The 15,265-nt window shown below is 39.9% G+C and overlaps 1 protein-coding gene and 1 long non-coding RNA gene across 4 annotated transcripts in view; one reads left to right on the top strand and one right to left on the bottom strand.

Annotated features, from left to right (window-relative positions):
• efl1 (elongation factor like GTPase 1) overlaps positions 1–15,265 on the bottom strand; it is a 263,785-nt gene that overhangs the window by 163,418 nt on the left and 85,102 nt on the right. The gene's annotated exons all lie outside the window — the stretch shown is intronic.
• LOC148138653 (uncharacterized) overlaps positions 1–15,265 on the top strand; it is a 41,362-nt gene that overhangs the window by 10,607 nt on the left and 15,490 nt on the right. For both annotated transcript variants that reach the window (XR_015753774.1, XR_015753775.1), the window contains exon 2: positions 9,351–9,644. This is a non-coding gene — a long non-coding RNA (uncharacterized LOC148138653). The remainder of the gene's footprint in view (positions 1–9,350; positions 9,645–15,265) is intronic.

Below are 15,265 nucleotides of genomic sequence, written 5' to 3'. Positions count from 1 at the left end.
ACAAACAGCTAGCCTACTTGCTGGACTACAAGTCCGGATCCCATCCCCCTGCCAAATTAGTTTAAACCCCCCCGAAGAGTGCTAGCAAACCTACCCCCCAGGATATTGGTGCCCTTCTGGTTCAGGTGCAACCCATCCTGCTTGTACAGGTTCCAGCTTCCCCAGAATGCAGTCCAATTGTCCAAATACCTGAAGCCCTCCCTCCTACACCATCCTTGCAGCCACGTGTTCAACTGCACTCTCTCCCTATTCCTTGCCTCACTGTTACGTGGCACCGGCAACAACCCAGAGATGACGACTCTGTCTGTCCTAGCTTTTAGCTTCCAGCCTAACTCCCTGAGCTCTTGAATGACCTCCCCACCCCTCTTCCTACCTATGTCGTTGATGCCAACGTGCACCACGACTTCTGGCTGCACACCCTCCCCCTTAAGGATTCTGAAGACACGGTCCAAGACGTCTCAGACCCTGGCACCCGGGAGGCAACAAACCATCCGAGAGTCTCGCCCATGTCCACAGAACCGCCTGTCCGTCCCTCTAACTAGAGAGTCTCCTATAACTAGCGTTATCCTCCTCTCCCCCTTTCCCTTCTGAGTCTCAGAGCCAGACCTTCCGCCACAGACCCGGTCACTGAGGCTTACCCCTGCTAGGCCGTGCCCCCCAACAGTATCCAAAGCGGTATACTTATTGTTTAGGGAAACGACCACAGGGGATCCCTGCACTGCCTGCTTCCTCCCCTTCCCACCTCTAATTGTTACCCAGCTACCTCTGTTCTCTGGCGTAGCTATGTCCCTGTAGCTTCTATCTATCACCCTCTCAGCCTTTCGAATAATCCTCAGTTCATCCAATTCCAGTTCCAGTTCCCTAACTCGTTCTGTGAGGAGCAGGATCTGACTGCATTTCCTGCAGATGAAGTCGGCAGGAGAATCGGTGGTCACCCCTACCTCAAACATCCTGCAGGAGGAACATTCCACTGCCTGCGCTGCCATTACTCTACACCTCGTCTCCATTGAGTAGCTTACCTGTGGACTTTAAAATTAGGTTAGAGGAGGAGGATGGGAGGGAGGCCCTACTATGTAGGGCCTGGGGTCCAGAACACACCCACTCAAATATCAATCACTTACCTTCCCGACCAGCTCTGCGCTCCAACCTCACTTCCGCCCAGCTTGCGCCGCTCTCTGCTGTGAAAAGACCGTTGGCGTCGAGGTAAGTTCTTTATATACCAATTACTTACCTTCCCGACCAGCTCTGCGCTCCAACCTCACTTCCACCCAGCTCGCGCCGCTCTCTGCTGTGAAAAGACCGTTGGCGTCGAGGTAAGTTCTTTATATATCAATCACTTACCTTCCCGACCAGCTCTGCGCTCCAACCTCACTTCCGCCCAGCTCGCGCCGCTCTCTGCTGTGAAAAGTCCGTTGGCGTCGAAGTAAGTTCTTTATATATCATTCACTTACCTTCCCGACCAGCTCTGCACTCCAACCTCACTTCCGCCCAGCTCGCGCCGTTCTCTGCTGTGAAAAAACCGTTGGCGTCGAGGTAAGTTCTTTATATATCAATCACTTACCTTCCCGACCAGCTCTGCGCTCCAACCTCACTTCCGCCCAGCTCGCGCCGCTCTCTGCTGTGAAAAAACTGTTCCTATTCTGTTATTTTAGTCTGTACTTTGCAAAAATTGGAATTTGAAATTGCAATCTCTTGGCCACAAGTTATTTGCCAATCATTTCCCTCATGAAATCAAACTGCAATAGGGTATAAAGAATCATAGAATCCCTAATGTGTAGAAACAGGCCCTTCGGCCCAACAAATCCACACCGACCCACCCAAACCCATTCCCTTACCCTATTACTCTACATTGCTATTTCCTTCAACAATTGGGTAAAATTTTGTAGGAAAGCAAACAAATTTCAATTTTAATTACAATGTTCGGAGGGATTATTTTTCCAAATCAACAAGGCTGAATTCTGTTGTTTCAAATCTTGAATTAATGCTAACAAGAGTAGTTTAAATCCAAAGCATATGTAATGTCTGCCATTGGCTCAACACCAAAAACATTACCAGTCAGATTAATTGGAAAGTTTTTTTTTGTCAAACAGAATTAAATTCCACTGTTTTAGTCCAAATAAAATTTAGAGCACAATGCTTACCAAGAGTTCAGCAATAAGCTCGATGTTTAACATCTGAGATACAAACATCTAGCTTATTGCTGAACTCTTGGTAACCATAGTGCTCTAAATTTTATTTAGGCTAAAACAGTGGAAAAATTTTAAATGCTCTTTATAAATGAATTTAATTCTATTTTACAAAAAAACACTTTCCAATTAATCTGACTGTTTTTTTTGTTGCTTATGGGCTTAATCATGCTCTACTGAGAACAGTTATGCAAGTGTAATTAAGATATTTGAGCATTGCTGAAAAAAATGACTCTTTAAAAGCTTTTCATCTCGGTCTCATCTGAACAATTTGGAAAAATACCAGAGGGAAAAATCAACATTTATACTGTAAAGCAGAAATGTTGGTTTTCCCCTTTACTGGTATTTTTGTGAATTGTCCTGATGAGTACACACAACAAAATGCTTTTAAAAAAGTCACTTTTGAATCAACCAAGTACTGTACTACGAATAGAGTAATTGCAGGATAAACAAAGAAATGTGGATGCTGGAAATCTGAAAGAGAAACAGAAATTGCTGGAGAAACTCAGCAAATTTAGCAGCATCGGGGCACAGAGGCAAATTTGACATTTCGAGTCTTCAGAACAGTTCTCTCACTGGAAAGTATGCTTGCAAAGAGAAGTCAATCATTAGTTTCTTTGCTTATAGCAGCGATGGATCTGATCATTAGCATTTTCAAATACAGAACACCTGAAGTGATAATTGTATCCTTCCACAAATCTGATATATTGTTAAATGTCATTGGCTTCACATCCAAAAAGTTTCCATTAATGGAATATGGAAAGTTCATTTTTGTAATGATGTTGCTAAACTCTCACTGCAATGCCATTTTAGACATACCTGGAATGATAGGTAAAAATGTGATTTATATCTGTAAGATTATTCGTCCTTGAGCACCATCAAACCCATAAGCAATGTATGTCACTCAGACTTTGGAGAAATAGGTTATTATAAATTATATTCTATTCATAACCCTCAAAATTTAATTCTGAAAACATAGTAATACTCTAAAATGGGGGGAATTACTAAACACAGCTCTCTATAAATGGATTCAATTTTGGTTAATAAAGAAAAGCTTCTCAACTAATAGCGCTGGCAACATTTCTGTTATTGAGCCAATGATAATATTGATCAAAATATATGGATTGAAATCAATGGAGATATGCTCTGGTGAGATATGTTTTACAACAAGTGTGGTAAAGAAAAAGTAATTCAAATTGAAGGCAAAATCTAGACATGGATATTATCCCAAGTTATAGCATTCTATATTGAACTGTATAGTTTCTCATCCATTGGTGAATAGTATTGAAGGGGTAGTTATGCTTATGGCACGAATCTAATTATTTTATATCGATTTATTGCTAAGCCTATATTCCAGGAATTGTAACTGAACCATAGCTCTACCTTTCCTTTGGCTTCTCCCATTTTAATTAATCACCCTTCTCCAAATTCACATAGAATCATTGTTCTATGCTAAGGTATAATACACATCCTCCGCTCTCAACGTATACCACACACTAGAACATTCTTGGGGACTGCAAATGTATTACATTTTGCAACTTAGGAAAATGTTTTTCCTATTTTGTTGAACTACAGAAAAAGTATCTTTCCCCTTATTCCAACTAAAATTTAATCAGTTGATAAAGTAAAATGCCACAAAATCAAGTTACTATTCAATTTGGCAAATGGCAATTTAATTCAACAAATCAAAAAAACAGAGCATACAATCCAATAAACACTGCACTATAGAGTGAGTATATGTGTGCACACGTGTGCCCATGCATTCTATTAAGGGATATTGTACATCACAATCTGAACAGACAGAAGCTCACAGATGAGGCTGAAAGCACTCCTCAATTGTGTTGAATTCTTCTGTATTTCCCAGCCAGGAATCAGACTTTGGATAGGAGTAAGACACTCCACACATAGGCTGAGACATGGGCAGAGTTCGACTTCCAACTGATATTATATTTACAGAGGAGGATTTGGAATGCATATTTCTGCAGAACAATTTTGACAAACTTGATTAAGCTAACAATGCAGTTGACTCAATTTTTTTTTCAAACAAAATTTGACCGACATGGTGCTTATACTCCACATGGCACTATGATCAAGCTGTCTAGGAGTATCCCCGAGGGTATCTCATATTGCTGCATTCCACACCGAGTTGGAATCTGACTACAGAGCCACACTGCCATTTTCACATCAATGTTCAGTGGAACTGGTTGTGCATGACATGAGGCGGGTGACATTGCCGCACCCAAAAATGTATATTCAGGTTAATTTATTCCGTAACTTGGCTCCTAGAATAATTGGTAATATTCTACTTTAGTCTAAATCCAAGGATAAGTAGAAGCACATTTTTAGCTAGAAATGCTGGATATTAAATTACAGCAATAAGGACAAGGAAAGAAAAGCACACGAGAAAAGAACATTTGCAATTACACAATGGAACAAGGTTTTTCTTTATCCATGTAACCATGTTTTAGCAAATACTGCAGATTCACTTAAAGGGAATTCAAAAACAGACAAAATTGATGCCAATACCATATGAAATGTTTACTGTAAGTGATGTCAAATAATTACTAGAAATAATTACCTTAAATTCATGAAAATATACAAAATTTTCATGCCAAATGTTTGTGTATAAAATGCTGTTTTGTTTTAAGTTGTGACAGGAATTAAATGTTTGAAGTTCAAGAATACTTGCAGAGTAAAGAAAACACCACAGCTAATGCTCAACTTTGCAGAATGATTATTAAAGTCAGTTCCTAGCTTAACAAAGGATTTCTGAACAAACTGCATCCACACTTGGATGGAAGAAAGTTACAATAGGTTATTTGCTGAATGTTTAAGTACAAGGTGACACTTGGCACTGAATCAAGTCCTACAGACTTGCTGCTGAGCATTGCCAAATATGCTGCTCACCACCATTTGTTTTGACTGTGGTTTCCATTGTCTAACTTTCACGATGATGGATACAATCTGAAACAACAATGTCCTATATTTAGGCAATTCACCATGTTCCAAAACAAGTTTCTCTTTATCTGAGAAAACATAGAAACTTCATGCAAAAATTAATGGTAATGTAAATGTGGGCTGGAGGAAGGTTTGAAATCCAATGTCTGAAAACCATTTTGTGAACTGGACATTGCTTACAATTTTTCCCTTTAAAATACAGGAAACACCACAAATATCTCTGTTCACATGGATTTCTAACTCATGCAAAAATAATTAAAAAGACCTTACCTTGATTGACTTTTATTAGCTGGCAGATATTATTCTGGAAAATTTATATGAGGCTATGTATGACCTAAATGACTGCTTATTTGTTGTTGTCAGGGTTGACATGGTTTTAAAACATTATTTGGGTCAAAACACAGACTATCTGGAATCTTTTCCAAACAACACACAATCCAGCAGTATAGTTTAGCACTGGGTTAGCAGAGAGCTCATTTTTAGTTTCATCAAGAATACTGACAAACATTAGCAACTTAAGATTGCAGAAAAACTAGCTCATGGCAGGATATTAAGTCGGCGCTGAATATGGCAGGTGACCAACAAGTTTACATGGTTGCATCAACAAGACAAATCGATCACAATAACCGTGGACCCAGAATAAATCTAACTTCCATCCTTTTACAAGAACCCCTGGAATTTTAATAAGACCTCTTCCACCATGATATCCTGCTTGTGGTCAAAATAACATCAATTTCCCCCAAAATAATCCTCCCATACCGTTGTAGCCCCCTTTTAGAGTATAATAAATTCCCCTGCTTAACCTCCACAATCCTCAACCTTTATTCCCATCCCCCACCCCACTGCACCCAAAGCTATGGTGATCTTCCATTTCACCATTTAAAAAAATCTCACTCCCCTCAGCATAACAACCTCCCCTTTCCACAGGCACAATAACCTGGGCCTGGGCCACAATAACCTCTGCAACCATAGGGTTATGAGTGTTGACCTGACCAAGAATTTCAATGCAGCATTAAGCACTAAAAGAATACTGGTCTGTCAGCAAATTCATCTTTCAGCTGAGATTTTGCCTGTTCAGATAAATGCAGAAGATCCCCAGCAACATGCAAAGAAGAATGGGGTGTTCTCTCATCATTTTGGTCTCTCTCTTGGTAATCCAAGAGGAAGGATGGGAAAAATTTCTGGCTGCAACAACTACTCTTTTTTTGAGGTATTTTAGGTGCTGGAGGTGATTTTCTCGAATTCCAGGAACAGCAATTACTGTTTTATATGCTGTTGCATTGTTTTAGAACTTTGGAAAAAAAAAGGAAAAACAAAGCAGTTTTAAAAGGGAGAAGAACAGACATGGTGAGGTCAATGCAGGAGAGAGAAAGAGAGAGAGAGAGAGAGAGAGTGAAAGAAACCCACAGCGCTAACTGACACAGCAGTGAACCTGCACAGTTACTGCCTTTGCTGTTTGAATTCATGTATTGCCCAACACTGGAGTGCATCTGGGAAAATTAACAAACAGTGAAATTCACAACTAATCTTGGAGGAACGTGTTTGGGAGACGTCACAGCACAGAAACAGAAGCTAATATTTAAGTGTGGCTTTACAGTAAGTCTGCATAGTGAGTAGAGAGTTCTTTCTTGATTATATGTCTTTTTGAGATATGTCTCTTGTTTAAACTTAAAATATAAGCCATAAGTATTCATTTAACCTGGAGCAGTGTGTTGTAGGACGAATAAGACGGTGCTATTTACTGGGTCTGTAGATTGTGAAAGAGCAAAAATGGCCTTTAGTAGAGTGATATATTCTTCTTGTCTGATTTGGGAGTTTAGGGAGAGTCTATGTGTTACTGAGGATTATATCTGCAGCAAATGTCATTGGTTGCGAATCCTATTAGATCGATTGGATCGGTTGGAGAGGCAGTTAGAGGCAATGAGGAATTTACAAAAGCAAGGGGATGTGATGGATGGCAGTTATAGGAAGGGGAAAAGTCTCAGATACAATCACATAGATGGGTTAAATCCAGTAAAGGGAACAGAGGCAGGCAGATAGTGCAGGAGTCTTCTGTGGCGATCCACATTTCAAACAAGTAAGCTGTTTTGGAAACTATAGGGGGTGATGAATTCTCAGGGGAATGTAGCACGAACAGCCAAGTCTTTGTTAATGAGACTGCCTCTAAGACAATGAGGGGTAAGTTGGGTTCCAAGACATCAATTCTGTTAGGGGACTCTCTAGTCCCAGGTACAGAAAGACCAGCAGTGAAAAATCAGAATGGTGTGTTGCTTCCCTGGTGCAGGATCAAAGATGTCTCAGAGAGGGTGCAGAATGTTCTCAAGGGGGAGAGGGGCCACCAGGAGGTCATTGTACATGTTGGAACCAACGATAAAGGAAGGGAAAAGGTAGAGATTCTGAAGGGAGATTACAGAGAGTTAGGCAGGAATTTAAAAAGGAGGTCTTCGAGAGTAGTAATATCTTGATTACTCCTGGTGCTACGAGCTAGTGAGGGTAGGAATAGCAGGATAGAGCAGATGAATGCGTGGCTGAGGAGTTGGTGTATGGGAGAAGGATTCACATTCTTGGATCATTGGAATCTCTTTTGGGGTAGAAGTGACCTCTACAAGAAGGATGGATTGCATCTAAATTGGAAGAGGACTAATATACTGGCAGGGAGGATTTAAACTAGTAAGGTGGGGGGTTGGGACCCAGGGAGATAGTGAGGAAAGAGATCAATCTGAGTTGAGAAGAGAAGCAAGTCAAACAGTCAGGGCAGGGAGAGACAAAGCAGAGAACAAGGTAGGACTGATAAATTAAACTGCATTTATTTCAACGCAAGGGGCCAAACAGGGAAGGCAGATGAACTCAGAGCATGGTTAGGAACATGGGACTGGGATATCATAGCAATTACAGAAACCTGGCTCAGGGATGGATAGGACTGGCAGCTTTTAATGTTCCAGGCACAAATGCTACAGGAAGGATACAAAGGGAGGCAAGAGAGGAGAGGGTATGGCATTTTTGATAAGGGATAGCATTACAGCTGTACTAAGGGAGGATATTCCTGGAAATACATCCAGGGAAGTTATTTGGGTGGAACTGAGAAATAAGAAAGGGTTGATCATCTTTTTGGGATTGTATTATAGATTCCCTAATAGTCAGAGGGAAATTGAGAAACAAATTTGTAATGAGATCTCAGTTGTCTGTAAGAATAATAGGGTGGTTATGGTAGTGGATCTTAACTTTCCAAACATAGACTGGGACTGCCATAGTGTTAAGGGTTTAGATGGAGAGGAACTTGTTAAATGTGTACAAGAACATTTTCTGATTCAGCATGTGGATGTACCCACTAAAGAAGGTGCAAAACTTGACCTACTCTTGGGAACTAAGGCAGGGCAGGTGACTGAGGTGTCAGTTGGGGAGCACTTTGGGGTAAGCGACCATAATTCTATTAGTTTTAAAATAGTGATGGAAAAGGATAGACCAAATCTACATCTAGGATAAAAGAGTAACTAGGGAGAGAATAGGGCCCCTCAAAGATTAGCAAGGCGGCCTTTTGTGTGGAGCCACAGAAAATGGGAGAGATACTAAACGAGTATTTTGCATCAGTATTTACTGTGGAAAAGGACATGGAAAATAACCCTTATAGAGGTTTACAAAATCATGAGGGGAATGGATAGGATAAATTGACAAAATCTTTTCCCTAGGGTGGGAGATTCCAGAACTAGAGGGCATAGGTTTAGGGTGGGAGGGGAAAGATATAAAAGAGACCTAATGGGCACCTTTTTCACGCAGAGGGTTGTGTATGAATGGAATGAGCTGCCAGAGGAAGTGGTGGAGGCTAGTACAATTGCAACATTTAAAAGGCATCTGTATGGGTATATGAACATGAAGGATTTGGAGGGATATGGGCCAGGTGCTGGCAGGTGGGACTAGATTGGAGTCGGATATCTGGTCGGCATGGACAAGTTGGACCGAAGAGTTTGTTTTCATGCTGTACATTTCTATGGCTCTATGACTCTCTAACAATGTTAATAAAATGGAATAACTAATTATTTATTTTATTATTTTTGGGATTGTGCCATGCTTAAATTGGTCAATAAGGGCAGTATCCCTACACAACAATAGTAGCCTTACTTCAAAAGTAATGCATTAACATTTAAGCACTTTGGGACATCCCAAGACAAGGCAAAGTTCTTCTTTAAATCTGTTCTATCTCTTTAACAGAATGCCCAGTTACTCCATGTGCAGGAAGTAATCAAAACAGGAAATCCATATATTAATTGCAAGACTACTGTTGCTGGATACAGATCTACGGTTACTTGTGCATACCCAACTCCTACTTTTGGAAACGACCAACTTTTAAAGGTCAGAAAAACTACGGAAAACTATTGGCCTGTTCCTTTCTATTTTCTACATGTTGCATCCTTAGCAACCTTGGAGAGCTGGAAGCCTGACTCCTACGATGACTTCTTAGATGGCAGACTGGCACTGGGCGGAAGATCGCAAATGGTATACTAGGTAATATAGAAGTTTCAAAAAAGAATTTTTAAATAAACTTAAAACTTAGCAAAAAAAGGACACTGTCATCAAATAGTTGTAATATTGACAGTGGCATCTATAAATTTCAGAATCAAAATTTTAATACATATCTGAATTTAGAAAATCAAAGGCCCAGACTCAATGCATCTTTTCCTACTGCTTAAATTTAATCACTTGTAAAACGAACAAGAAAAGACAGCATAGTTCAATGTCAACAAAATAAGATGCGATAAATCCAAGAGTCAAAAACCACCAGTCCACACACAAAACATTGTTCCTCAAGTGCTGTTCAATTTGGGAAATGAATTAGTTTGCAAGTAAATATTGCTACAAAAGTTTATGCACCTTTAATTACTAAAACTATGAACAATCATATTCAGGAGTAAAATTGTAAGTTTAATTGCAAATTTTAAACTTAGTTTGTCTTAAATTTATTCAAACTGCACTTGGTAGTTTAACTAAATGCTATTTTTCCCCAATCAGATTGCTTTCATTATTAAGAGTTTTCATTCAATTTACTTTAAAGCCATCTATTTTACATTGACAATAAATATATTATTCATTATATAGTTCGTTATTAAAAGTTATGATTAAAAGATTTTCTGACTAGAATACACTATTATCCTCATGCCAAATATCTTCAATCCTTGTGAAAGCACAGTCCTCACAGCATGATACCATCTCTCCTCTGATTGATCTCTATGAACCAGTGAGAGTCATGTAAATATGTCACATTTACACCTGTAGCAATGCTTGTAAAGACTGATATCCTACCAGCAAGTTAGTTAATTTTGATCTGATTGTGGCAACTTAGTAATATTACATTGCCTCAAGGCCAGATAATTTAATGCTCAGAAGAGACTACATAGTAGGAAAGGCCTGAATACGGCAAAAGAATAGTGTTTCTATTCAAAGAATGAAGATGATCTTATTAAAGTCGATAATCTGTCTTTCTTTTCATAGAAGGAGCTGACTAAAGCAGTATGTTTTAGGAAAAGGAAAATTCCCAGAGGTTTACTATTATTTGTAGGGTACTTTGGCCAACGCATCATACAGTGGCAAGGTCCTGTTGTAATGGTTAATGAATGCTATCAAATAGGATATCAGTAAAAACTGTCTTTGGAACGTGGCAATGGAAAATTAGATTTAATTTACCACAAATTCTGTTCCACATGGAGTACGACAACATACTGACACTGTTGGCTGGAGCAGATTTAGAAGTCCAATGAAAGTAATTTTCAGGAGAAGAATTTGCAAGGGCGTGTACACATCAGCTCAGAGGTACCAATCCTCTTGGAACACTCAATTAAAATTCTTCTTTGAGCCAATAAGGAACAATTTCCAGATCGTCTGCAGTAACCAGGTTACTTAGTACAACTTAGCAAATAGGATATTTAGCACAAGTTCCAAAATGAGCCAGAGTGTCATAGGGATTGACAGCACAGAAACAGACCCTTCGGTCCAACTCATCCATGCCGACCAGATATCCTAACCAAATCTAGTCCTATTTGCCAATACTTGGCCCATATCATTCCAAACCCTTCCTATTCATATACCCAGCCAAATGCCTTTTAAATGCTGCAAATTGTGCCAGCGTCCACCACTTCCTCTGGCAGCTCATTCCATTCACACACAACCCTTAGGTCCCTTTTATATCTTTCCCCTCTCACCATAAACTAATGCCTTCTAGTTCTGGACTCCCCCATCCCAGCGGTAAATTTATCCTATCCATGCCCCTCATGATTTTCTAAACTTCTATAAGGTCACCCCTCAGCCTCCGGCGCTCCAGGGAAAACAGCCCCAGCCTATTCAACCTCTCCCTATAGCTCAAATCCTCCAACTCTGGCAACATCCTTGTAAATCTTTTCTGAACCTTTTCAAGTTTCATAACATCCTTCCCACAGGAAGGCAACAAGAATTGCCTGCAATATTCCAACAGTGGCCTAACCAACTCTACTTTCAAGGAGATATGAACCTGCACTCCATAGTCTCTTTATTCAGCAACACTCCCTCGGACTTTACCATTAAGTATAAAGTCCTGCTAAGATTTGATTTTTCCAAAACGCAAAATTATTGCCTCACATTTATCGAAACTAAACTCCATCTGCTACTCCTTGGCTCATTGGCCCAACTGAGCAAGATCCTGTTGTACTCTGAGGTAACCTTCTTCGCTCCAATTTTGGAGTCATCTGTAAACTTACTAACTATACCTCCTATGTTCACATCCAAATCATTGATATAAATGATGAAAAGTAGCAGACCCGGCACCGATCCTTGTAGCACTCCACTGGTCATAGGCCTCCAGTCTGAAAACCAAACCCTCCACCACCACCCTCTATCTCCTACCTTTGAGCCAGTTCAGTATTCAAATGGCTAGTTCTCCTTGTTGTCCATGAGATCTAACCTTGCTAACCATTCTTTCATGGGGAACCTTGTCGAACGCCTTACTGAAGTCCATGTAGATCACGTCCACCGCTCTGCCTTCATCAATCCTCCTTGTTACTTCTTCAAAAATCTCAAACAAGTTTGTGAGACATGATTTCCCATGTGCAAAGCCATGCTGACTATCCCTGTCTATGCCTTTCCAAATACATGTAAATCCTGTCCTTGAGCTGTCAGACTTAATTAAATGACCTGGCTTTTGCCAAAGAATTGCTTAAACATCAATTCTTGTTGCATTTTGTTTGGGAGCATGAAGAGAGGATATATAATACAATGTTAAAAGATATGGAAGAACAGGGAGATCATTAGATTCATCTGCACAAATCTTCGGACGTGACAGGAGAAGTTGATAAATCTATTAAAGTATATGGAATCTTAATCTTTTTAAACAGAAGCACAAAGTACAAAAGCTAAGAGATGAGGTTAAATGAATAAAAGCCATTGAATTATCATGCCTCAGCTGAACTACACCATTTAATTTGGGGTACCAAGGGCTATCAGGGTGAAAGGCTGCCCAGGACTGCATTAGTCAGGTTTACAGTTACAAAGGGATAGATCAAGGTCTAGGTAGACAAGCTGAGGCAGGAACGAAGTTGGGCAATATAACTGAGGTGAAAATAGGTGGCCTTAACAATGGCATGGACAGTAATCAGAAACACATCTTGGGGTCAACATGACACGAGGATTGTGAATTGTTCATCTTGTGTAAAGGCTTCAGGAACAATGTTGTGTTGAGAACACAAACAAGAAACAAGAGGAGTTTCACTTGGCCCTCCTTGCCTTCTCTTCTCCACCATTCAATTAGATCATGATTGGTCTGATTTTAATCTTAACATGACATCTCTGCTAATCTTTCATCTGCTTGGTAATCAAGAATCTGTTGATCTCTGCTTTAAAAAATATTTAAAAATTCTGCACCCATTGGCTTTTATGGAAGGGAATTCTAAAGATTCTCAACCCGTGGAGAAAACAAATGTTTCCTCACCTCTATCTTAAATGGGCAAGCATTATTCTTAAGCAATGGCCCCTAATTCTAGATTGTCCCACAAGAATTATCCTTTCCATATTCATGGGCAAGTCTCTGCAGAATCTAATATCTTTTAATTAGATCACATCTGACCAGAGGTTACAGGCCTTACCTGTGTTGTCTTTCCTCATAACACAATCTGATCATTACAAATATTGGTCTAGTAAACCTTCTGTGAACTAGTTCTAAAATCAATAAGTTTCACCCCCACACTGTTGATCCAAGCCATTTATATAACTTATAAAGACTTGAGGCTCCAGCTCCGATCCTAATGGCACAGCACTTGAAATATTCTGCCCACCTGGAAAATACCTATTTGTTCCTACTCTCTGCTTCCTATTTGCCAGCCAATCTTCTCCCCTGTCAATGTGTTATCCCCTACACCATCAGCTTTAACTTTCGTAAATGTCTTTGATATGACACATTATCATTCACCTTTTGAAAATCTAAGCACATACATTCCCTGGTTGCCCTTTATCTATCACAAAGTATACTTCTTCAAAAGGATAATGTCACAGAGCAGCATATAACTAAGTATAAATAGGACAGAATGGACAGAGTTAGATCACTCTAGAATAAGAAAGAGTCTTGCGAACACATCAACATGAATGCACAAAGAGAGATTAGTCATTGAGTATTGTCATTGTTGTGTCTGTACAGGACATGTGGAGTACTGCACTCAGTTCTAGTTGCCCTTCTTTAGGAAGGAAGTTATTAAATTGGAAAATGCAGAAATGATGAACAAGGATGTTGAATCATAAGGAGAGGCTAGATAGACTGGGACATTTTTCAGGAGGCTTCAGAATGCAGTAGGTTGAGGGGTGAGCTTGTAAAATCATGAGGGGCCTAGATAAGATGAACAGCAAAGGTGTTTTTCTTTGGGTAGGGGAGGTCAAAACTAGAGGGCATAAGTTTAAGATGAGAGGGGAAAGATTTAATAGGGACTTGAGGCACAATCTTTTCACACAGAGGGTGGTATATATATGGAATGAATTGCCAGAGTAAGTCATAAGAGACATGTACAGTTACAACATTTAAAAGGCATCTGGATGGGTAGATGAATAGGAAAAGTTTCAAGGGATATGGGTCATATGCAGGTAAGTGGGGCTAGTTTAGTTTGGGAAATCTGGTCAGCATGGAGGAGTTGGACTGAAGGGTCTGTTTCCATCCTGTATGATTCAATGTTATAAAAATCAGAGTCTGGTACTGTATATCTACTACGACCGAGAACAGAGTTCTTAGTATCAATATAGAATAAATAGCATTACTTTGAAGTCTAAGTCTGAAGTCAATTCTTGTCTTTGCCTTCCCCTTGTCCAGATAAAGAATGTGGCATCAAACCACATATTACAGAATTTCATTCAGCCTGAGACAGATGCCAGGGAGAAGGATCAATTTAGTGGCTAGGAAACATAGTTTTGGCAGGGAGTGAGCACTCTGACTTCCTCATATTTTGTTAGGAGGAAATTTCTTCCCATCCAGTAGTGGATGTCTGACGAGCAATGTAGGAAATGAGAGACATGGTGGTGAGGTAAGGCTGGGTCAGCATTGTCAGCGTACTTGTGGAAGCTGAAGCTCTGTTTCAGATGATATTACTGAGGAGCAGCATGTAGATGAGAAATAGAAGGGAGTTTAGGATAGATTGCTATGGGACACCAGATGTAGTGGTGCAGGAATGAGAAGAGAAGTCATACAATTAATACCTGGCAATGGTTATGGAGATAAGAATGAACCCAGTGAAGTGCAGTTCCACCCAGCTAGACGGCAGTGAAGACATATTGCAGGAGGATGGGTATCAGTTGTGTCAAAGGTTGCACACTGGCTGAGGAGGGTGTTTGCCTCAGTCTTGTAGGATTTTATTTGTTTTTTTATAATAACAGCTGTTCTGGTTTTGTGGCAGGGTGGAAACCTGATTGAAGGATTCAAACATGGAGTGCAAAACTCTAAACAAAACAAAAGCCACGCAAAAACAACAATGATACCAGACAACAATCCCAATTATCATTCTGCAGTTGCCACCCTAAAATCTATCCAAAAACAGGTAGGGAAGTAGAAATTTTCAGCCAACAGATTTTACAAGACATTTTGTAATGTGCTTCACTACTGCATTCATAAATAAAAGGAAAATTAA

This window comes from Chiloscyllium plagiosum, unplaced genomic scaffold (genome assembly GCF_037043375.1).
Source record: "Chiloscyllium plagiosum isolate Xiang-an unplaced genomic scaffold, Cpla_swu_hap1 HiC_scaffold_39, whole genome shotgun sequence".
Lineage (NCBI taxonomy): Eukaryota > Metazoa > Chordata > Chondrichthyes > Orectolobiformes > Hemiscylliidae > Chiloscyllium > Chiloscyllium plagiosum.
This window is presented reverse-complemented; position numbering and strand designations above follow the sequence as displayed.